The following is a 24927-nucleotide window of genomic DNA, read 5'->3' on the forward strand; positions in this document are numbered from 1 at the left end:
CTAAAGTGGGTGAATAACTGAACACTTGGAACACTCGGATTTTCTTTATTTTCCTATAGGCGGGGGTCTTGCTATGTTGCCCAGGCTGATCTTGATCTCTTGGCCTCAAGTGGTGATCCTCCCACCTAAGCCTCCTAAGTAACTGGGACTACAGGCATGTGCCAGACACCTGGCTAATTTTTTTAAAAAAATTATTTGTAGAGACGGGTTTCATCATGTTGCCCAGCTTGGTCTCAAGCGATCCTCCTGCCTCGGCCTCCTAAAAGTACTGGGATTACAGGCTGCTTGCAATTCCTTTTTTTTTTTTTGAGACAGCGTCTCACTCTGTCCCCCAGGTTGGAATGTAGTGGTGCGATCTCAGCTCACTGCAACCTCCACCTCCCCAATTCAAGCAATTCTCATGCCTCAGCCTCCTGAGCAGCTGGATTATAGATGTGCACCATCACGCCCAGATAATTATTTTGTATTTTTAGTAAAGACAGAGTTTTGCCACGTTGGCCAGGCTGGTCTCGAACTCCTGGCCTCATGTGATCCACCAACCTTGGCCTCCCAAAGTGCTAGGATTATAGGCATAAGCTACCATGCCTATAATCAGCCAGCAATTACTTTCAAATGCTATCTACCATGTGTGGGCATTAGATAATAATCTAACAATAAAAGGTGTTGCTTAGGATAGTTATGAATAAAATAATTTAAAAATTATTATAAAGCTAATCAGACTTAGGTTAAATATGTTATGCACTGGCGTCTAATCTATCTTAAAAAACAAATGCAATCAGTTCCTTTTCCTTGGCATAAAATGTAGACCCAAGATCTCAGCTTTCTTGCTAAATTTGTCTCCTATTAAGACTGAATCTACCCTGTTTTGGCTTTTATCTCTGAAGACTATCAAATGTCAATTATTTTTATTGAAAGTCAATTCCTTCTTTTTCTTTATACTCACCCAGGCAGCAAGTATGGATGTTTCTGTAGTAACTTATATTCCTTCTTTATCACTCCTACTCTGATTCAGGCTCTTCTTGCTACATTGAGGGCTCTAAAAGCCAGTCTCTTCTCCTGGGTTGAAGACAGGTATGTTTTAAAATAAGTCTTTCTCTGTCCTGTGCCACACCTCATGCCTGTAATCCCAGCACTTTGGGAGGCCAAGGTGGGCGGATCACCTGAGGTCGGGAGTTCAAGACCAGCCTGGCCAACATGGCAAAACTCCGAAATACAAAAATTAGCCAGGCGCGGTGACAAGCGCCTGTAATCCCAGCTACTGGGGAGGGTGATGCTGGAGAATCACTTGAACCCAGAAGGTGGAGGTTGCAGTGAGCTGAGATCGCGCCACTGCACTCTAGCCTGGGCAACTGTGCGAGACTCTGCCTCAATTTAAAAAAAAAAAAAAAAAAAAGCCAAGTCATCTTTCAGACAGTGTAAGTAGGGCAAAGATTATGAACTTTGGTGAGGTCAGGGAGACAGATGTTATTAATGCTCTGCCACCTTGGGTAAGATTATGTATAAAGTATATACAACAGCATCCAACAGTTCGATGTATTATGAGAGCATTCTCTTTTGTGCGGAGGGAAGTCACACTAGCAGTTAAGGATTTCTCGTCTGGCCTTAAGTCAGGACTTTCCAATAATTCCCCTGTTCTCTCATTAATGTCACCAATGACCTGATGTGGCATTACCTTGCTAATTAAAAAACCAAAAATCCCAAACTCTTGTTATTCCTAAATCCTTACTTCCAACTGTTTTCTTACATCAAACTACACATAAAGAAATGGAAGTAGCATTAAAACTGAGCTAAGTTTAGGCCGGGCACGGTGGCTCACGCCTGTAATCCCAGCACTTTGGGAGGCTGAGGCAGGTAGATCACCTGAGGTCAGGAGTTCAAGACCAGCCTGGCCAACATGGTGAAACCCTGTCTCTACTAAAAATACAAAAATTAGCTGGGCGTGGTGGTGGGCGCCTGTAGTTCCAGCTACTCAGGGACTGAGGCAGGAGAATCGCTTGAACCCAGTAGCCGGAAGCTGCAGTGAGCTGAGACCGCACCACCGCTCTCCAGCCTGGGTGACACAGCAAAGCTCCTTCTCAAAACCAAAAAACAAAAAACAAAACCGAGCTAAGCTTAAACTGGTAGACTAAAGTCTGGGAGAAAATATATTCTCTAAGAATAAGTTTCTACATAATCTAACCTAGTTTAGGCTTAAGTTGTATGAAATACCGTTTGTATTAGATTGATAACCAATTTAGTTTATTAGGAATGGTACTATGTAAAAGATATTTGCTGATTGAAAGCACGTTTGATACCTCAAAAGACAATGCTGACAACGCCGCTTTTGCAGTGTGCTTACAAAGGAACAAAAAACAAAACCCCAAAGGCCATTTCTTTTTCAAATAAGAAATACAAATGCAGGATAAACTTCAGTGCTTGCAGCAAAACTAGGCATTAAAGAAAAATGCTATAAAATATACTTTCTTAAAAATATCCAGCTCAGTTTTCTTCTTCTTCCCACCTTTTTGGGGCAGAACTATCTCTGGGCCATCAGCAGTCTTCTGCCTTGCCTGGAGCCTCCCTAACCTTTCATCTCTTATCCAAATTGTTGATCAAAAGAGCTCCTTTAAAACAGTTTAAAAGCCAATATTTACAGTTTATAGACTGCACAGTTAATCTTATCAATCTCTAAAAAACCAGGTATACCTGAATGCCCATCAAGTGTCAAGCACTAGGCTGGGTTATCAACATAAAGAATGACACATTTACTTGTGAGTAGGGATTTTGCAGTTTCAAGAGGCAAAGAAAAGCTTCAAATTGTGTTATCCAGAAGTGAGAAAGACGCACTCCAGGTAGCAGGGCAAAAGCACAAAGGTATGAAATGGCATAGCACTTTTGAGATGGTGTGCACTTTAATTTTAGCACACCAGGAGATATGCTATGTGAACCTAGTAAACTTATCGCAATTGCAATGTTCCAAAGTTAAGAGACAATGATTTCAACAAAAATAAGGAAAAGAAGGTTGGGGTGTAATTTACTCAAATAATCTTTGTGAAGGGATGGGGGGAGATAATTCTTAAAAAACAAGTACCAAGCTTAGTATTTTTATTGAGCTCAGAAAGCCTGTGGTCCCCAGTAAACTTTTACATTGCCTACCTGTGGCTCTGAAGCTGGCAGAGCTAAGATGGAGGTGAAAATTGGAGGAGGTATTGGAACATAATAGGCCCAAATGAAATTGCCCAAGCAGAATATATGAATGTATGAACGCAGTCAAAGAAAAGTAATTCAAAGTATGAACAGTATTTAAAATGCCATAGGAAAGTCAAGAAAAATTGAGAGCTCAAGAAGTTCGTGGATTTGGCAATCAGAAACAATGAAAGTACACGCTGATTAAAGGCACAAAACAAGGAAAGGGTGTTTCCATTCGCTTGGAAAATGGCCTCTTTTCCTTATTAAGGCACAGTGAAAGTAGAAACATTCTGAAAATACCTTAAAATCTACTGACTTCATATTTAATTCCTTTTTTAAGCAGGAATAAAAACTGCTATGAAGGAAGGGGAGACATCTTACACGTAACAAAGCAACCCTTGAAGACATTCAAGAGTTCTTAAGGCTTACTTTCTATTCAGAGTGGACCAATTACATTCTTTGTACTAATTATTTATAGCTCATCCACATTCAGTTGCTTATAACTGAAAAAAGAAATCCACAAAAACTAGTGAGGATTTAAGGATACACAAATGAATTAAAAACCCAATCTTGTTTTCAAACTACAAAGAGCCTACAACTAAGACTTAAGGAAATAGCACAACCTTGACCTCAGGTTCTTTTCAGGTCCAGCAATCATTTTCTCCTAGCACCAAGTATAAGTGCTCTGCCAAGAAGTAGGCAAGATTTTGGCTGCAAATGTTGTTTGTTTAATAACTCCCCACCCTCTACACCACCCAAAAGGAGAAGCCCTTTAAAAATTTTTTGCTAGTTTTGACTACTTTAACCAGTTTGGCTAAGTGGGAAAAACGAAAAACAAATTTAGTCTACCTTACTGAATATGCCAAAATAGCCCTTAAAAACTGCTGGATATTTTCTATCGAGGTTTCAAAAGCTAAAAGTATAGTTTGTACTACTACAAAAGTGCTTCAAATTTCATAATGATGCAGGAACCTTACGGAATAATATTCACCGGAAGTGCTTATAATTGCATCTTTTTTTTTAAAAAACTACAAAAGGCCAACAGAAAGAAAGCAGACTAAAAGTACTGAAAAGTCTTACAACTTAATACAGTTTAAAACACGGCTTTTATTCTGTATTACTAATGCCCAGTGCAAAAAAAAAAAAAGCAGGCCCGGCGCGGTGGCTCACGCCTATAATCCCAGCATTTTGGGAAGCTGAGGCGGGCGGATCTCGAGAGTTCGAGACCAGCCTGGCCAATGGGGTGAAACCCCGTCTCTAGTAAAAATAGAAAAAATCAGCAGGGTGTGGTTGTGGGCGCCTGTAATCCCAGCTACTTGGGAGGCCGAGGCAGGAGAATCGCATGAATCCGGGGAGGAGGAGGCTGCAGTGAGCTGAGATCTCGCCACTGCACTCCAGCCTGCGCACAATAGAGCGAGGCTCCATCTTAAAAAAAAAAAAAAAAAAAAAAGCAAATCCCACCGACAAAACTATATTCTTAAAGGATGTACAGATAGGAAACTGGAATAAAGAACAGGAAGTACAGGAGGAAGGAACAGAGTCTGAAAAGGGCCCTTAAATTCAGATGGCTGCTTGTGCCTTTTAAAAGCAATTAAAGTGTTCCTGGGTGTTATTTACACCTTTACATTTGTTTCCAAACTTTGGAAATACTTTTCTATTTCAATCTGAGAAACTGTTTCCTCAGAAAGTAATCGATCCTCCTTGACGTTGTACCCCCCTGACGCTAGCCTACCCCTCGCTAGGCCTCCCAGAGGCCCTCAAGGACTCCTAGTTGATTCCGAGTCCCACGTCAGGGAACTACCACCTTACGTAAGTATACTTTGCGGGGAGAAAGGCAGATAAGAAAATAGGGCGCCAAACCTTCTCCACCAACAGCCGTCACACCCCACGAGGAGTGTCCTGCGGGGGCTTTCCCCTGGGAGCCGCAGCTGTTCTGCCGTATGGGGGAGGGGAACGCTTTCCAACAGTCATCTCTTCCTCTTCGGGCCGCCAACGCCGACCGCACCACAGTCTCCTCCGCCCAAGCCCTGTCCCCTCCCCCGCCCCGGCCTGGGTCGGAGCCAAACCCCACAGGAATGCAGCCCGGTCACATGCGCTGCGGCGGTGGACGTGCCTCTCCCCCCGCGCCCCAAGGAGACCCAGCGCCATCTTGCCCTGACGCAGTTACAAAAGTCACGGGAGAAATCCTGTCTCCTCCTCCGCGCCAGCGCCCCAAAGTTTCGCAGAGGCCGAGCTGGGGCCCTCACCTCGCGCAGGGACAGGAGAAAATGGTCAGGGAAGAGCCTTGCGATTCCCTTCGCCACTGCTTGGGTTCCATATCGGCCGCGGCAACAACGATCACCATCGTCACTTCTCTCTCTACCTTTGCAACAGCGTCCCCCTACGGCTTTGGCCCCACCCGCTGCTGCAGGATGAGGTCATCGCCAGCCAACCACGACGCGCCCAACAGGACACATCAGGCGCCGATTGGCTGTCGAGACCGCCTCTGCCTCTCCCCACTCCGCTCCCCCCAGCGCTCCGGGTCGCTGCGGGGCAAGGGGAAGACGGAAACCATTTCGGGGAAAGACCCCGAAAACAAGAGCCGGAATCGCCGTGTCATTTTAGTGGGGAAACCCTTCTTTTATTCTTTGGTCTCCCCCTTTTTTCTTCGAGATCACTGTCTCTCTGTCCCTCCCTCGTTTAATCACCGCCATATAAAGGAATTCCCACTCCCCTCCCCGCACATTGTCCCACCGGTGGGGAAATCCTTCCCCGAGGCCAAGAGAAGTATAGGAGGCAGCGACGGCAACTGCACCGACGGCAACGGCAGCTTTTTACCCCGAAACACGGTGGCAGGGAGGCGGCGTTGACGGTGGCTGCATTTTTCCTGCTGCTTCTCCCCCCGACCTCTTCCGTTTCTTGCTCCTCCATCGAGACCGCGCTAGACTCGCCAGCTCCGCTTTTATCCGGTGCCCGGAGCCTGCGCACTGGAGCCTCCTCTGCCCCTAGTGGGCGTCGAGTGACACCCCAACCGGGTTCACCCAGCGCTGGAGGCCAGACTGGGCTGGGAGAGGAGGGGGAGAGGAACGGGGAGACGGGACTGGGGTTGTTTGGGAGGGGGAGAAAGTGTATCGCTTTCGGAGGGTGACGGGAGGGAGTTCGTTCCCAGGCCCTGCTGTCCTTGTCCGTGCACCCAATACTGGCATGCCCAAGCTCACCTATATCCAGACTTGAGGGCCACTGGGGGAAAGGGGGAAAGAACCAGTCCCACCGAACACCGACACTTCCTCAAACCTTCGGTGGATTGTTGAATGCATCTGTTGTCAGAAAGACAGAAATTCCGTCCCCCTCACCGCCTCCAGTTTGTTATCTTCGAGCCTCCGCGGAGAAGCAACGGCGAGCGGCAGCCCACAAGCAAAATGGCGCCGGGCAGCTTCATCCCCTCCCCCTCTGCCCCTGCGGAGCGGGACGGGCGGGCCCCGTGCACTTGCCGCCGCCGCCGCCGCCGCCGCCGCCGCGGCCGCCGCCGCCGTCGCCGCCATTTTCCCAGAGCGAGAGGCAGTGACACTGAGCGGGCGCAGGGGGCCGAGTCGGAGACCGTGCTGGAGTTCGGGAGCGGCAACAGAGTGGGCATAGACACTCCGAGCAGCCTCGCCGTCGTCTCTGCGTTCCTGTTGACTGCCTGGCTGCCCCCTCCCCTACTCCTCGGTTCCTGGTGGAGAGGCTGCGCGCTGCTGTTCGGGGAGGGGGTGTGTGGAGCCGGGTCCTGTGTCCGCAGTGGCTGCTGTCGGGGGGTCGCCTGTTCGCGGAGGTGCGGAGAGACTCCTTGGGGGTCGAGCACATAACGGGGTTCGGGTGTCTCGTGTGTGAACATCACAGGTTAGTGCCTGTCGTCTCCGTGGGAGTTCCTGGGGCTTGCGGGGTTGGGGGACTTGTGTTTCAAGGGGGAGGGAGGTCTCTCATCTTTATCCTTAAGCTGGGGGAGCCGACGTTGACTCTCAGGTGTCTTTGCCGGCGCAAGACGTTGCTTGCTTAAATCGAATTTATCCTTTCTTTTCCCTGACCCTAGAAATGGAGCATTATGGCGGGTTTTAGGGTTGGGGAAGGGGAAACTGGCAGTTAAACCCCCTTGAGAGTGGGAGTTAGGGAGGGGGCGCACTCCTCATTGGCAGCAGGTTAAGGCCGCTTGAGTGAAGACGGAGGCTTGTGACTGTTAGTAGGGTTTGTGTCGAAGTGGTCCCAGGAGCTGCCAGCGCTCTCTTTTCTCAACCGCGTCTTGTTCAGGTGCTGAAAAGCCATATAGGCCCCATTTTCTTCTTCCATTTCTTGACGGGCAGTCTCTGGTATAATGTGCACATGAATACGAAGGGGGTAAGAAGAACGCCCTGGGCATCTCTCTTTGTGGGAGAGCGAGACAGCTAGCTCCTCATCCTCTCCTGGAGAGGGTAAACCCGCCCCTGAGGTGGTCACCCCAGTACCCAGCCTTCTCAGTCTCCTCCCCCACTCCTTTTGCATTACCGCCGTCCTTTACTGTGCCGGAGCCTTAGGATCTACAATATGGCTCATTTCAGAAAAGCTTATTTTGACCAAGGGATTGGCACAAATCCTATGGCAGCAGACACAGATGAGAAACAAACGGTTCACTGTGCTAAACGGGGTGGGGGTGAGAAAAAACAATCCAGAGTGCTCTCTTCTACTGGCCTTAGTTCCGTATAGATCCGTCCTTGCTGGGCTCTGTCTTAAGAATGATACAATTTAAAGTCAAAGAGAAATCGCTAGAGCTAGCTCTAGAATAAACCTCGTTTTGCCTATTTTGTTCCCTTTTTAGAGATGTGAATAAGGTAAGGTGTTTGGAGTTCTGGAGACCTTGGAGAGAATTAAGTGATGAGGTGCATTCAACTCTAGGCTGGAGACATGAATACCTACTTGGAAAATAGTCTGTTTTTTCTTTCAATTTCTGAGATGGGGAATAAAAACTGAAATTTCCCTCTTTTGTCCTTTACAGATTCTAAAAATGGCGGCCCCAGGCTGATGTTGTGGTAATCTAATCAGCTCGGGTCCTCCACACCCCATGCAGTGCGTTTGTCTGCAGCATATTACAGGCTTATTATGTTTACATGAAAAGACTGGGCTGTTTTTCCTCCCCCGAGCCAGTTACAAAAATTTGTTGATTTTTTACTGCAAATTACAATGCTGTGTTTTAGTTGATTAATTTGATTCGTTTTTCCTGAAAGGCAAATAAAATGTCTCCATTTTTGGGGAAAAAAAAAAAAACACTCAGCCTTGCGAATTTCAGTGGTGATGATGGGTGCGCTTCAACATTAAAAAAAAATTATTTGGGTACCAATAATAGTTTTTGTTTGGTTTAATCCAGCCATCTTTTATTCAGTATGCCAAAGTAGATTAAAATGTTTAGTAAGTGTATAAGTACAATCTATTTTATATGATTAAATGTTTCAATCTAGAGTAAGACATTTCCCAACCACCTCTTGACCCATTTTGTGGATTTTGGTTTTTGTATTGTGTTTCAGCTTAAATTTTTAGGGAGCTGTACAAACAAGCCTAAACCTGTTACTTCATTGGGTGTAGAGATGCCATTATATTTTGCCATCCATTTTTCCCATGTATTTAAGCTTTCCTTAAGAATTTTCAAAGTTGATTGTGTGTTTGGTAAAGTGAAGCTTCATGCTGCCTTTAACAATCGTCTTACAGCATACCATCATCATTATGTAAGTTAAAAGTAAGGCTCCGATTCTGGATTTTTTTCCTCTTCAAATATGCCCATTTACCTATTATAGGATTGTGGAATTTAGTCTGTTTTAATAGACCTTAAATAAAAACATTACCATAATAGGGTCTTGAATCCATTTTATGCTATTTTCAGAAACTTATAGACTGAGACTGAAAATTAAATGGTGTCAGGTGTCATTTAACTGAATTTTTTAAAGTGTGAAAGATTAGAATTCACTTTCGTAATGGGAGTTCTTTTTGGGTTGAACTAAACAGTGAGATATGAGTGGGCCATTAATGACATTTAATGACCATTCTGATTGTGGAGCAACGGAAAGATGAGTGCTTTTCAATCCAGTAGTACTTTAAAAGGTCGGAGAGTATACACTGTTTCATGATTCTTTTATTCCATTGTAAATATTTTAGAGCAGCATTTACTTCATATGGTGACTGTATCAACTAGGTTGATGATAAGGTTCTAGCCTACGAAATAATTAGAGAAATAACTGGCTCAGGGATTTTCTACATACCAGTGAGCTTCATCATGGAAGACTGAGCACACAACCTTACTTAGAATATTTGAAATATTTTATTATCAAGTGAAATGTTGGTGGGTAGTGGGCGAATTTGTATAGGGTTTTAGGGTCAGTACTCATTTGTATTTTGATCTGAGCAAGTATTTAAGTCCAGATCATTCACTGCTGTGTAAAGATTGTGCATTTATTTTAAAGGCTAGGTGATTAAGGTCTGTGGTTCAGAAGCTTGGTACTTTAAACTTACTATTCAATATACAAAATCAGTGTATTCTTATAAACTTGATTTATGTGGCCATAGGAGGGAACACTGCCTGTGCCCAATGGTTTTCTTCATAGAGACCTTGGTCAGGTCTAGACAGACAAAGCAATTGAACTTATTTGGCCTCAAATGAAAAATACCAAGTTAGAAATTATAGGAAAAGCTGTCTTCAGTTTACTAGCTTTCTTCATATTGGCTTGCTTTATTGCTTCAGGTTTTGTTTCTTTTTGGTGGTGGTGGTGGGTGTTTTTATTTTTTTGATGTTTTAGTTCCTGTAAAATGAGACTGGCTTTTTTTTTTTTTTTTTAAAGTATTGTACCTTATTTTGAATGGTTACTTTATAAATAACAAGGCTATAATTGTTTGTTTTTTGTTAATTTACTATGTGTGTTTTAAGTTAGGATTGTCTAGGCAAATTTATTAAAAGGTTAGGCATAATTTTTGTTCCCAGAGAGTTTCGAAAGAATTTGGTTCCTTGGGGGAAACTAGTCAAACGGTCTTTGTTCTAGGATAGCTGAGTTTAAAGGATTAGTTGTTTATCTGTTTAAGTGGATTTGTAGACAACTATAATGTAATTGGAGAGTTAATTTTATTTTTAGAGCCTGCATTTTGATCATACATCCTTTCGTTGTCAGTGTAAATGAAAGGATCTCTCTGATCCCAGTTTAAGTGTAGAGCCTTGACAGGTCTCCATTTCCCGTCAACTCTGTAAGACTGATAACTGCCCTACAATTTTGGCTTGTCTGACTTCCTCACAGCTTCCAGCGAGAAATCATTGCCATATATGCCCCCAGTAAGCTCTAGGACTTCTTGAATCTATTGAGGAAGTAGGGAGAAAAGCTAATTAATAGGAGAAAAATTTCCCCTCAGTACATATCTTAGTGGTCTTAGGGAAATTATAATTTCTTAAATTGGCTTCTTAATTTCCAAGAATAATGTACTCATTTTCATTCATCAATCTCCTAAAGAAACCTGTGGTTTAATTTTTAAAGGTGTGTTTTATGTAAACCCTAACAGCTCTGCATTTCTGGAAGCTGCTACTGGGACTTAAATGTGTACAACCATAGTGTGTTTAAAATGTGTAAAACTAACAGAACTTTGAAGAGCTATCAAAACTGGTTAGGAAATACTAGTATGCAGTTTTCTCAACAGATGCTATTTTATGTTTACTATTTTAAAAATATTTTAATAATGTGTAAAAGCTTTTATCTCCAAAGGATTTGTTTTTAGCAGATGGTAGGTGCTTAATTATTTCTTGGATGTGAATCTTTTGTTGAAGCAAACACATTTACATCTCAAATATGTAGGGTGATCAGGGACTGTTCCCTGTTATGTGTTAGAATAAATGTTAAATACTTGTATTCTGTGAGACTTGTTTCCCCCAATTTCATGATAGATTATCTATGAGACTTTTTAATATTGAAAATAGAATTATTTTTATGGTAAAATTAATTTTTGTGTTGACTGGCAAATTAACGAGAGGAATACTATTTGAAATATTACTCTGAATGTTACTGGCTTTTAGGCTGGGTTTAAAATTGAAGTGGCTCGTATTTACTACCTGTTCTGTAATGTGCAGATGTTGGGAGGAGCCTTATTTTTTTCTTGACGTTGAAAGGATAATTTTTTGTGTTACCTACAAATTTACTTAATATGGAGGAACAATATTTGTTGTTGAAATTGTTTTCTACACTAAACTGGAAGTGGATGGTATTTAACTAAAAATCTTGCAATTGCTATTAAACAATGAGTATTTTACTTTATATAAAATAAACAATATTTTATTTTGCATAATGTAAAATGAGTATTTTACTTTATATAAAATACTCATTGTTTAATAGCAATTGCAATATTTTTAATAGCAATTGCAAGAGATAGGCGTTAACCATATTATGATACAAACAAATTGTTTTTTTGTTATTGTGAACTTCCATGCTAAGTGCTACATTAAAAATCAAATGAAGGTGACCCAGACTAAGTTAATTAGATTTTAATTCGTATCTTTAAGGATAAAAGTTTTTATTAGCCATTGGTAACTAGGATGCTTTTTACTTAAATCAGAGTCAGGAAAAGCAGTTGGTCTTATATTTCACTAGATAACATGTTTTCACTTGATATGAAATCAGTTCTTTTTTTCCCTCATGAACAGCTCATAATTGGATTTTATTTTTGGACAGAAAAACTTTTTTTTATTGTTAGGTGAATTTTACAGTTTTATTGGAAATCTCATTTGGTTATTTACCAAAACTATTTAAGCTTTTTGGGATGTTGGACATTTTCAATGCAACAGGTCAACAAAGAATTCTTTTTTGATGTGTTGCATTAAGATGCCATTAAAACAGACATGATGTCTTTTAATGAGTAAATAATTAACTATAATATAAATTAATGTGTAAACTACTTGTTCATCATTTTTAATTAAAATATTTTGTATTTCAAAACTGTTTCAAATATGAAATCTGGGTTTAGAAAGGATCTGCATGCAGGTCAACGTGATAAGCAATGATTTATGTAGCTTTATTTTTACAACAATTGGACAGAGGTAATTTCTTAGCAACTCTTAGGTTGCTTAATTTAGAGTTAATCCAAAGGAAGAAACATTCCTTCAGAAGACTAGGACATATCAGATATTAATTATTAAAAATAGGCTGGGCACGGTGGCTCATACCTGTAATTTCACTACTTTGGGAAGCCAAGGCAGGCGGATCATTTGAGGTCAGGAGTTTGAGACCAGCCTGGCCAACATGGTGAAACCCCATTTCTACTAAAAATTACAAAAATTAGCCGGGCGTGGTGGCAGGTGCCTGTAATCCTACCTACTCGGGAGGGTGAGGCAGGAGAATTGCTTGAACCCAGGAGGCGGAGGTTGCAGTGAGCCGAGATTGTGCCACTGTACTTCAGCCTGGGCGATAGAGTGAGACTCTGTCTCAAAAAAAAAAAAGTAAATAAGTAAATTTAAAAAAAAAATTCTTGGTCCTGAATTTTAATATTGATAAAGATGATGTTGTGTAATCACACCTGTGTAATAGCCAACTTGGTTGCAGCATTTAAAGTCATGCCTGTCTAGCATACGATAGTGGATTGAGTTAGTTTTGGTTTGCGGTACTTACAACTTTAAAGTTCACCTGGCCTGGCATGGTGGCTCACGCTTGTAATTCCAGCACTTTGGGAGGCTGAGGCAGGTGAATCACCTGAGCTCAGGAGTTCAAGACCAGCCTGGCCAACATCGTGAAACCCCATCTCTGCTACAAAAATTAGCTGGGCTTGGTGGCGAGTGCCTGTAATCCCAGCTACTTGGGAGGCTGAGGCAGGAGAATCACTTGGACCTAGGAGGCGGAGGTTGCAGTGAGCCGAGATCGTGCCAGTGCACTTCAGCCTGGGCGACAAGCGAAACTGCATCTCTAAAAAAATAAAGTCTATGTAATTATGTTGTCTCATGTTTTTATCTGAGACCAAAAATGTTTAAATTTTTTCATTTATGTTGACTTTTGTTTTCATAGGGTATTTAAAATAATTTTCATTTAAAGTCTCAAAAATTTACACTTATAAATTATTTTAAATTTATTTGAGTTAAATAAGCTTAAAGATTAAATATGTTTTCCTTACTGTTTGGCCTAAGATGAAGCCTAGTGTCAGTGGTTTTTAGTAAGAAGTGAGGAATGTGGTGAAAAGAATTAACCATTACCACTTAGGATATTGTCAGGAAAACATAGTTTGGGTCTTTCAGAGAATGTGTATAAGAAACATACACTCTTCTAATATTTTTGTTTTCTTATTTCACAGACTAATATATGTAATCGTTTCTATTTTTGAGTTTACAGATATCTTGAGTTCCTCTTACCATCTTGCTTTATGTAACATTTAAAGAAAGACAGCGTTCAGGAATTTGAAAACCCCATTTCTTCTTTAATGAAGTGGCTGAGATGGGAAGATTCGTGATGTGACTAATTTGAATGGTTAGGACTGTGGTCCAGTAGCCATAAATAGGGGTCTCAGGTTGGTCTGATACATAGTAACTCTTACCCAGAAAATAAGTCTCGGCTTCTTCTCTTTAAATGAAGCTGCTTAATTGGTTGCCTTGACACAGGCTTATTACATCTTACATCATTAAGCCTTCACTGTAACAATATTTTTGAAGCACAGACAAAAGATGAATTTGAGTAGCTATTATTTTCCTGGCAGCACAGATGCAGAGAGAGATAAGACTGTCCCTGCTTTGAGAGAACCCGTAGTTTATTTCACCTTCTTAAAAGCCTGCTGTTTTAGGGTTTTTTGGATGCAAGGAACAGAAATCAGCTCTCGCTAGCTTAAATAAAGGATTTGTTATAAGGCTATAGGGAAATCTCACATAATTTATTTGAAGAAAGTACAGATGGGCCTCACAGGAATTGGCAAGGTATCAAGAGCCACTATTCACCATCTTGATCCCGTCTAATTATCTGAGACTAGTTAGAGAGATGGTGGTGGGGTGGGTGTTTATGGTTTGTAGAGTGGCGTTTCTCAGATGTGAAGCAAGAGAAAAACACCTTTAATTCTCCTGAAAACAATCACCTTTTTCCAGGAATGTTCAAAGGTACTTGGGAGGCCTTCCAAAACTAAATAATTGATATATCACACTGATGATTCAATTTTTAATTTAAAAATTGCCACACACATATGATGAGGAATGCTAAAAAACCAAGATTTTTTGGTTTTAACTTACTTGAAAATAATGTAAAATTTACGGAAAATTTACTTGAATAGTACAAATAACTCTCTTATACTGGGTACCAAGATCACCTGACTTGTGACATTTTGCTGTTTGCTTTATTATTCTCTTTATATATACACCTGATATTTTTCCTGAACCATTTGAGAGTGGGTTTCATTGCCAGTAGTACTAGCCCCTTTACAGCCCTTATTACTGAAGTATGCATTTCCTAAGAACACGCATGTTTTCCTAAGTAACCAGAGTAGTTGTCAAATTCAGGAAATTTAACATTGATGTAATACTAAATAGTCCATATTCTAGTTTTATCAGTTGTCCCTATTATGTCCTTTATTAGCATTTTTTTCAGTACTATTAGCCGATCCAAGATCACAGATTGCATTTAGTTTTGTTGTCCCTTAAGTCTCTTTTAATCTGGAACAGTTCCTGTGTCTTTGTCTTTTATGACATTGGAAGGCTTATTATTTATATATTGCTCCTCAGTTTGGCTTGGTCTTAAGGTTTCTTCATTATTCAGATTATACATTTTTGGCTGGAATACTAGATTAGAAATATGTGTTTTTCTATCGTCTGGAGGCATATGATGTTTGTTTGCCCTTTACTATTATGTTCATTTTGATAGCTTAGTTAAGGTGTTGAGTAGTTTCTCTATTGTATAGTTGATTTTTTTTGACATTACTAATTAATTTTTGGGGAGATACTTTGAGAGTGTATAAATATCCACTTCCTCATTAAACTTTCCTCTTCAAGATTTAGCATCCATTGATGATTCTTGCCTAAATAAAGTTTTTACTGTGTTGGTTGTAAATACACGAAGGTTTTTCTTTTCTTTTGCTTAATTAAAAAAATTAATTTCCTTCTTTTCTTTACTTGGGTACATACATGTACATATACACCAGGGTTTTTAACTGATTTGTTTCGGATAGTTGGGATTGTGGGAGTTTCGTTTTCTTGTTCTTTTCCAGTTTTTCTGTAAGGCATATGGGCTGCTTTTTAAATCACAACAAATAAATTTTAAGGAAGAAAAGTATAGATAAGATAGACAGTAGTATATAGATAATATTCCGGTACAGTTTTCCACCCAAATGGGATTTAAATAGTTTCCTGGATGCTGATCTAATTTGAAATCCAGAACACACACAAAAAAGATGTGCTTCTAGTTCCTTATTTAGTCTTTAAAACTATTGCTAAATGAGTCTTGAGTTACAGTTGTATTGTTTAGGCTTATGATTTGCTAATGCCAGCAGCTTAATTTCTAAGGGCCAAAAACATCTTCCAATTTTGATACTCCCCTTTCTCCATTAAAAAAATCCATTACCCCGTCTCTACTAAAAATACAAAAAATTAGCTGGGCGTGGTGGTGGGCCCCTGTAATCCCATCTACTTGGGAGGCTGGGGCAGGACAATCGCTTGAACCTGGGAGGCAGAGGTTGCAGTGAGCTGAGATTGCACCATTGCACTCCAGCCTGGGTGACAAGAGTGAGACTCTGTCTCAAAAAAAAAAAAAAAAAAGAAAAGAAAAGAAAAAGAAAAAAATTCATTAAGCAATTTTTTTTTTTTTTTTTTTTTGAGATGGAGTCTCACTCTGTTGCCCAGGCTGGAGTGCAGTGGCGCGATCTCCACCCACTGCAAGCTCCGCCTCCCAGGTTCACGCCATTCTCCTGCCTCAGCCTCCCTAGTAGCAGGGACTACAGGCGCCCACCACCAGGCCTGGCTAATTTTTTTGTATTTTTAGTAGAGACGGGGTTTTACCGTGTTAGCCAAGATGGTCTGGATCTCCTGACCTTGTGATCTGCCCACCTTGGCCTTCCAAAGTGCTGGGATTACAGGCTTGAGCCACTGTGCCCGGCTCCGTTAAGCAATTTTTAAGAAGTAAAATATTTTTTGGAAAACATTAAGATAGGTTATTTTTCACATACATGCAAATCAATGCTTTTTAAAAGGGGGTTGGTGAGATGGTGTATACACAGATGGTAATACAGCAGAGCATGAAACATCTGTAACTCTAGGGCAAAGCAGTATATGGTTTCTAGAACTTTGTAGTTAAAGAAATATATACTCAGAAAGGTTAAGAAGGACAAGAAAAGGAAAAGAAACAGGAAAACACTTAGACTTTCATTACGTTACAATAATACTCATCAGTTTTATGTATTTTCTTTCAGTGATAGCAAAATGTTGGTAGTGAATTTGGATGATAATTTAATTTCTTTGGAAATTTTCAGACAGCAGGAGAAGAAAATTTTGAGACTTACAGAGTGCATATTACATTCTCTAAAACTTAAAATTTTCTTCTGAGAAAATTAAGATAATCATATTTCACAACAATGAAGATTAATGAAATACAGTGGATACTTAGCATTTGGTAGGTGCTGTAAAAAATAATTTGAATTGACTGTGTGCAAGTATGTCTTAACAGATTGATGGAAGTTCAGTTTGTAGTACTACTAAGTCTTAATTCAGTGTTTAAACAAAAGGTATGGCGGAAGGTACAAAAACAAGCCCCATGATGAACGAAAGGATTTTTTTTCAGGCCAAAACTCCTATTCTGGACGTGTAAAGGAGCACCTTAATTGACTAAAGTTAAGAATCTACATTTAGAATTGACGTAAGAGATCTCTTTGTTATTTTTTTCTCACTGTGGCTCAAGGACCTCATGTATCAATTATATTAAAATGAACATTCTCGGGGCCCCTTTCGAGACTAATATAATCAAGTCTTTAGAGTGGGGCCTTGAATTTGCATTTTAGTACTGGCTCCAGCTCATTTTTATATTCCAGTTCTCTGCTTTTATTTTATAAGGAGATTGAGCTCCAGAGAGTTTAAATGATTTTCCCAAGGTAATAAAGTTACATAGTGGTTAATCAAGGTTTAAAATTTAGGTCCTGATTCTTGGTGCTTTATACTTTTCCAAGAAATCATGCTGGACATTTCTTTTTAAAAGGCAGGCCACTATTTTCAGAGTCTCTGAAATAAGCAAATACTGGTCTTTGTCCAGTGTCAAATGACAGACTCTCTGTCTACTGCTTGTGTATATTCCGGTTCAAGATGATTCATTGGTTTCCAGAACCTATAGGCTATTTGGATAAAGAGCTTGAATTGAAATCACAGCAGTACAAATTGGGATCAAGTTGTGGTTGAGCCTTGAATGCCAGAATAAAAGCATATGTACTTAAGAGGAGTGCTACTGAAAAATTTGCACGGGAGAATGACATATGGAACATGGCTTATTTACCTCCAATTCTTAAGATGTAAAAGTAACATATGTATGTTAAAAGGACTCAAAACAGTACTTCTTTAGAAGCTGTATTGTATAGAGTAGAGATTCCAGAACCATACCACTTTGGTTTGATTGTGCTCAAACCAGGTTGTACTACCTTGGGCAATGTTTTTTACCTCTTTGTGCTTTTGTTTCTTGGTCTGCAAAATGGAGATAATAATAGAGCCTATACCATAGCGTGGTTTTGAGAATTCAGTAAGTTAATTTGGGTAAAATTCTTAGTAAGCTCTATAGCCTTTTCTGTGATAGTTGTTTCTGGAAAAAAGTAAATCTTTGACTTCTGTGTATAAGGTCTGTCATATGCTAAGGTGATAACTATTTATAGTTTATGTATTTTTTTCTAAAATGTTTTATGTAGGTACTATAGATGTTTCCTTAATCTTCATTTAACCAATGTGCAGGATTAATAATTCTTCTTTTAAAAATACTAATGTCCATGTATGTTGAATGAATGTAAAGTACTTTCTGCTGCTTCCACCAGTTGAGTTGAATGCTCATGGAAGTCATAGGTTTGTTCCCAAATTGGCTAATTCCATTGTGCTTGTAATGTGTTTATATTATTCTATTAAGCATTACATAAACCAATGATAAATGAATGTGAAAAGAGAACTGTTTAAACGCAAACTAAGTTAAATGCTTTGGAAAACTTGATAAAGGCAAATTAATTGCTGAAGAAAATTGTAGTCAGTTTAGGTGTGGGCAAGATGACTAAAAGATTACAGGGAAAAAATAGAAATCTAGAAGGAAGTCTACATTCGGATTGCCCCACAAAGATCTAGGTAACTTATTTTGAAATATGTTGAACCAAAAACTGTGGACAATGCATTATTGATCTGGTTTATGTAGGAACAAGAAACCAGAATTCTAGTCAGGGGAGCTATACTCAAAGAATACATTTTGGCTTGAAGCTAAAGAATTGATAAGGATATTTTAAATTACAAGTACAGTATTTAAGATACATGTTTTATAATTCTCCATGTTAACCTTGATGAACTCTCAAACATCTAGTCTCCTGTATATATGTACATTTAGATTTCTATAATTCAAAAGGGGATGGATCCAATTACATACTGTAACTCTTTTGATCATTTAGTGTCTTGGAAATCTAAAAATGGGACTTCAGGATCTGACTCTGGTTTATCCAGTGGGGTTTATAGACTCTGCTAGATGAAATAACAGATTTCAAGTGGTTCTGGAACATAACAAGATCCAAAGACTTTTGTTGTCGTGTGAGATTTAAATTCTTTTTTAGGGACCTTTTGAACTCTGATAATATTATAGATTAATTTAGTGGCAGATAGTTGAGTGCCTTTCTATGTAAAAGCATCATATTAGCTATCAATTTTGTCTTGTTCATCTTGCACATACTGCTTCCTAAGGGAAATAACTGATGATTGTGTTGGTTAATATCGCTGGAGTTAGATTGTGTGGTTTTTTGAAATGTAAGCCTGTAATTGGTGTACAGTAACCTAGTTGCTGTATATTAGTATTAATCGTTAGCTATACAGTAATCTGTCAACCATTTGATCTTTGAATTGCATGTTTAAACTAGCAAATCTCATGGATGTAATATGGTTGTACCAAAAGACAAATGCTCTTTTATTGTGTAATTACTTTGAGAATAATTGTGAGAAACTGGTATTTATCATTTAAATTGATCTAGAGTGATAGTGAAGGTTATATGTCAAAGGAGATTTTGTCGGCATAGCTTAAAATTTCACTTACAAAAGTTTAAAATTGATACCTGTTACCTCCTAAAGTAAATAGTTCATTAAGGATTTTGGGAAAAGCAATTCTAGTTCAATCCCCAGCTACACACAGTGATTTCCTCATGCTTAAATGGTTTTTATGAGTGGCTGATGAGCTCACTATATGTGGGTTATTTTTTCGTTTATATATAAAATCCGTTTGCAGAAAGGCCCTGCCCTTTTTTTTTTTGGAGACAGGGTCTTGCTCTGTCACCCAGACTGGAGTGCAGTGGCACGATTATGGCTCGCTACAGCCTTAATCTCCCAGGCTCAAGCGATCCTCCCACCTCAGCCTCCCAAGTAACTGGGACTACAGGCGCCATGCCACCATGTCTGGCTAATTTAAAACAAATTTTTTTTTGTAGAGATAGGGTCTCACTAAACAGCCCATGCTGGTCTTTAACTCCTGGGATCAAGCAGTCCTCCCACCTCAGCCTTACAATGAAGCTGGAAGGTGACAGTGAGTGTAGTCTGTCTCATAGCAAAGGTACTGGTCCCTTATAGGACTCATTGTATCCACCAACCTCATTCTTGACATTTCATTTTTGCCTGTATTCTAAATTTTTTCAGAGATCGTGTGCTTTTTTGAAGTTCAAGACAGGCTACTCTAAAAGCTCATGTGTGTTTGCATACTGAGTATTTTTCTTATTGGATATGTGGCTCTATTAATTCCATAATTCATTTTTGTGTGTAAAGTGCACAGACATTTTCTTTCCTTAAGCTTCAACTCTCTAGTTGTATTATACTAGTCTTCCCATTTCCGGGTTTTTGTTTTTCTATTTACATTACCATATGAAGAGGAGGAAGCTGATCTTGGGATATTGTAAGTCTTGGAATTAAAAGACAGGAAAATGCTGTAGAAGTAAAACTGTTTAAACTTGAAAGTATTTACATATATATATTTATTTATAATTAATTTTGGTCCCTGACTGATTTTATGGGTTTGGTAAGTACTTAGGAATTAAGCCTACTCTTACTTTAGTCTTAAGATTTTTATAGTAAATATTTTAAATACATCTGAAATATTAAGATAACTATTCAAATATAGTAATAGAGTTGCTGTTCTTTCACCATTTGCTTAGTGGCCAACAGTATTCTGATTGGAATTGATTATTATTATTGGACTGAATAATATAATTTTTGTATATTCTAAGTGACAACTAACATTAATAAATAAATATCTACACTGTGTCTACATATCTTACTCTGAACAAAATATAGATATTTTGCTCATTTTTTCCTGAGTGGCCTAGAGGGACTGAGACTTTTTTTTTTTTTTTTTGGTGAGACAGTGTGTGGCTCTGTCGCCCAGGCTGGAGTGCAGTGGTGTGATCTCGGCCCACTGCAACCTCCGCATCCGGTGTTCAAGCCATCCTCTCACCTCAGGCTCCCGAGTAGGTGGGACCACAGGCATGGGCCACCATGCCTGACTAATTTTTGAATTTCTTTGGAGACTGGGTTTCCCACATTGGCCTTGCTGGTCTTGAACTCCTGGGCTCAAGTAATCTGCCTGCCTCAGCCTCCCAAAGTGCTGGGATTACAGGCATGAGCCATCAGCCCAGTTGAGACTGAGATATTTCTGTTTTCTTTTTCCTCTTTCTTGCTTTTTTTTGAGGGATGGTCTCATTCACCCAGGCTAGAGTGCAGTGGCATGATTTCAGCTCACTGTAACCTCCACCTCCCAGGCCCAAGCAATTCTCCCACCTCAGCTTCCGTAGCTTATCTCAGGTGTTCAGCTTCATGTGCAGCACCACACCTGGCTAATTTTCATTTTTTGTTTTTTGTAGAGATGGGGTTTTGCCATGTTGTCCAGGGTGGTCTCTAACTCTTGAGCTCAAGTGATCCCTCCACCTTGGCCTCCCAAAGTGCTGGGATTACAAGTGTGAGCCACCGTGCACGGCCTGAGACTGAGACATTTCCTAAGGTCACATAGCTAAAGAGTGGCTGTTCAATAATTTGAATTAAAGTCATTTGAAAATTTTTGTAGCTTTCTGTTGATCCTTATAAAGGACTAATTCTTGACAAGGGATTGAGAATAAACAAATCATTAATCAAAGGCAGCTACTTAAGAAAACTACTCTAAGGCTGGGCACGGTGGCTCATGTCTATAATCCTAGCACTTTGGGAGGCCGAGGTAGGTGGATCACTTGAGGTCAGGAGTTCGAGACTAGCCTGGCCAACATAGGGAAACCCCGTCTCTACTAAAATACAAAAATTAGCCAGTTGTGGTGGTGCACGCCTGTAATCTCAGCTACGTGGGAGGCTGAGGCAGGGGAATTGCTTGAACCTGGGAGGCAGAGGTTGCAGTGAGCTGAGATCGTGCCACTGCACTTCAGGAAAAAAAAAAAAAAACACTACTTGAAGGTACCCTTGATTATATTGGATTGCCATAGGTCATTTCAAGTGTCATAAGAGCAATATAATTTTGTTCATTGCCCATTCCCAAGCACCTAGAGCAGTATCTAGAACATAGTATATGTTCAATAAATGTTAAATGAATGAATTTGATTTGATTTGATTTTAAAATAGAATAGTTGTACTCTGAGGGAGGAGGGAAATGCTTAAACATACTAAGAATTCCATTCTTTAGAGACAAATTACTTAGAAGTTGATAGTGACAGATCGAAAGGGTTGTTGATTGTTGGATTATTCAGATAATGAAGTTGATGGTAGGGGCCATGGCGGCTGAGGGAGAATGATTCTTAAACACTGAGGAGGCACAAAAGATTGGGTGGCTGGGTATAATAGGAAACTGGAAGGAAAGAAGGAGAAGAGAATGGTGATACTGATAAAAAATAGAATGAAAGATGTGTGGAAAAGAAAGTTGCACTTTGAAGGCTTGATTTTTGAAGTGATGGCAAATATAGATATACATCCAGTAGATGGGTGGGAAAAGTAAATCAAACAGAAATGAAAAATTGAATCCAAGATTGATGGGAGACTAATAATGGGGAGGACTGAGCCTGGGGGCAACTACATTAGTAACAGTGACAGGTTTTGTTTTTTCATGTTCATTTAAAGGAAAGAGGAGAGATTTATGTGTTAGAAAAAGGGAAATTGTGGTTTAATCAATAATAATTTAGGTGGGTATCTTAGCCACTGAATTACAGGCTTTGAGGTAATATAGAAATACCTCAGTTCTTGCTATGGAGTCAAATAGATGATCTAATTGTGGAAGCTATACATTTAACAGCTGTTCTAAAATAATGTCTGTCAAAATATAAACCAGTAGTTAATGTAAGTAGTACATTCTTTAGGAGGTTAAGAAGGGAAGACATTAGTGTAGAACAAGTTTTATAGCTGGAGCAGTCTTTTGAGATAAAGACTAGTCAAATTGTTATTTACAGGTGAGGAAACAGCCCTTAGGAGGTTGATTTGCCAGATATCTTAAAGCTATCTACAATAATTGGGAAGGCTTCAAGGAAGCATTGGTTCTTGAAGGTCTAATATGATTTTTATTGGGTGGGAAAGAAAAGGAAAAGAAAATTAGTGAATTTGAAGAGGAATGAGCAAGGATATGCCAACAATAGCAAAAAAGACTTGCATAATCAAAGGAGTTATAGATTGGATTATTAGTATGGAACAAGGTAACCTGATAAAATGTCAAGATTAGGAACTTGACTGGAATTACTGTGAACTACACTTTTTTTGAATAGGTCAAAGTTATGAGGAAACTAGTGGCTTTTGAAGTATAATATTCTGTCCAATGTTGTAACCAGTACTAAAATAGAGCACTGGTGTGAATGCCCTTTTAGTTTTTTGATAAGGCATTCAGGCCACATCTCAGACCTACTACATGAGAATCTCTAGGGTAAGGCCTAGGAACCTACCATTTTCTACTCCTATCCCCAGGTATATGAAAAGTAACAGTTGTGGATCTATGTTTGGGAACCAGTGGTTTAAAAGCCACGTTAGTATAGGGAAAGAAACTACGTAGGGAAGTATTCATTGCCCAGATCTGAGATAATAAAATGTAGACAGTATCATCAGAAAGATTTGTTTAAATTCTATTAATTAGATTTGATGCATGTTTTTAGAGAGGGAAAGAAAAGTCTCAAGTTTTCTAGTATGAAAGAAATGGATTCAAAATAGTGATAGAAAGCATACTTAGAAGGAGATAGAAGGAGAGTGAGGACACTGTTTTACTTGAGATTAAAGAATGACAGAATAGGCTGGGCACGGTGGCTCATGCCTGTAATCCTGACACCTTGGGAGGCCAAGGTGGGTGGATCACTTGAGGTCAGGAGATCGAAAACAGCCTGGCCAACATGGTGAAACCCTGCCTCTACTAAAAATATAAAAAATTAGCCGGGCGTGGTGGCAGATGCCTGTGATCGAGGTACTTGGGAGGCTGAGGCAGGACAATCGCTTGATCCTGGGTGGTGGAGGTTGCAGTGAGCCAAGATGGCGCCATTGCACTCCAGCCTGGGCAACAAGAGCAAACTCCGTCTTGGGGATTGAGGGGGTGGTGGGGGGGTGGGGAAGAAAGAATGACAGAATAAAATAATTGCCGACTTTGTTTTAATCAAAACATGCTCTTATTTGGTTATTTAATGGCTGAAAAAGGTGGGGCATGGTGGCTCGTGCCTGTAATCCCATCACTTTGGGAGGCCGAGATGGGCGGATCACTTGAGGTCAGGAGTTCGAAACCAGCCTGGCCAATATGATGAAACGCCGTCTCTACTAAAAATACAAAAATTAGCTGGGCATGATGGCGGGCACCTGTAATGCTACCTAATTGGGAGGCTGAGGCAGGAGAATTGCTTGAACATGGGAGGCGGAGGTTGCAGTGAGTCGAGATTGTGCTACAGCACTCCAGCCTGGGTGACAGAGTGAAACTGTCTCAAAAATAAATAAATAAATAAAGGCCAGGTATGGTGGCTCATGCCTGTAATCCCTGCACTTTGGGAGGCCAAGGTGGGTGGATCACTGGAGGTCAGGAGCTTGAGACCAGTGTGGCCAACATGATAAAACCCTGTCTCTACTAAAAATACAAAAATTATCTGGCCATGGTGGCGCACCTGTAGTCCCAGCTACTTAGGAGGCTGAGGCAGGATAGTCTCTTGAACCCAAGAGACAGGTTACAGTGAGCTGAAATCACACCACTGCACTCCACACTCCAGCATGGGCGACACAGCAAGACTCTTATCTCAAAAAAAAACAAAAAAGGCTAAAAAGTAATAATGATCAAGTCTAATGGTCTATATAGGTTAAGTAAGTTAAAGATAAATGGGACTGGGCGCGGTGGCTCAAGCCTGTAATCCCAGCACTTTGGGAGGTTGAGGCAGGCAGATCACCTGAGGTCAGGAGTTCGAGACCAGCCTGGCCAACATGGTGAAACCCTGTCTCTACTAAGAATACAAAAATTAGCTGGGCGTGGTGGTGGACGCCTGTATTCCCAACTTCTTGGGAAGCTGAGGCAGGAGTATCGCTTGAACCTGGGAGGTGGAGGTTGCAGTGAGCAGAGATTGCACCACTGTACTCCAGCCTGGTTGACAGAGCGAGACTCCGTCTCAAGAAAA

At 40.2% G+C, this 24927-nt stretch overlaps 1 protein-coding gene across 9 annotated transcripts in view; it reads left to right on the top strand.

Moving 5' to 3' along the window:
• Nucleotides 1–6890: 6890 nt before the first annotated feature.
• The window catches only part of KMT2E (lysine methyltransferase 2E (inactive)), a 102685-nt gene continuing 84648 nt past the window's right edge, over nt 6891–24927 (top strand). For 6 of the 9 annotated variants that reach the window (XM_054560591.2, XM_054560593.2, XM_054560594.2 and 3 more), the window contains exon 1: nt 6892–7026. The gene's annotated coding sequence lies outside the window, so the exon portion shown is untranslated. Of the gene's footprint in view, nt 7027–15972; nt 16986–24927 lie in introns of those variants that run through there. The other 3 variants (XM_002818325.6, XM_054560595.2, XM_063725761.1) reach the window with 2 other exon arrangements.

Source organism: Pongo abelii, chromosome 6 (genome assembly GCF_028885655.2).
Source record: "Pongo abelii isolate AG06213 chromosome 6, NHGRI_mPonAbe1-v2.0_pri, whole genome shotgun sequence".
Classification (NCBI taxonomy): domain Eukaryota; kingdom Metazoa; phylum Chordata; class Mammalia; order Primates; family Hominidae; genus Pongo; species Pongo abelii.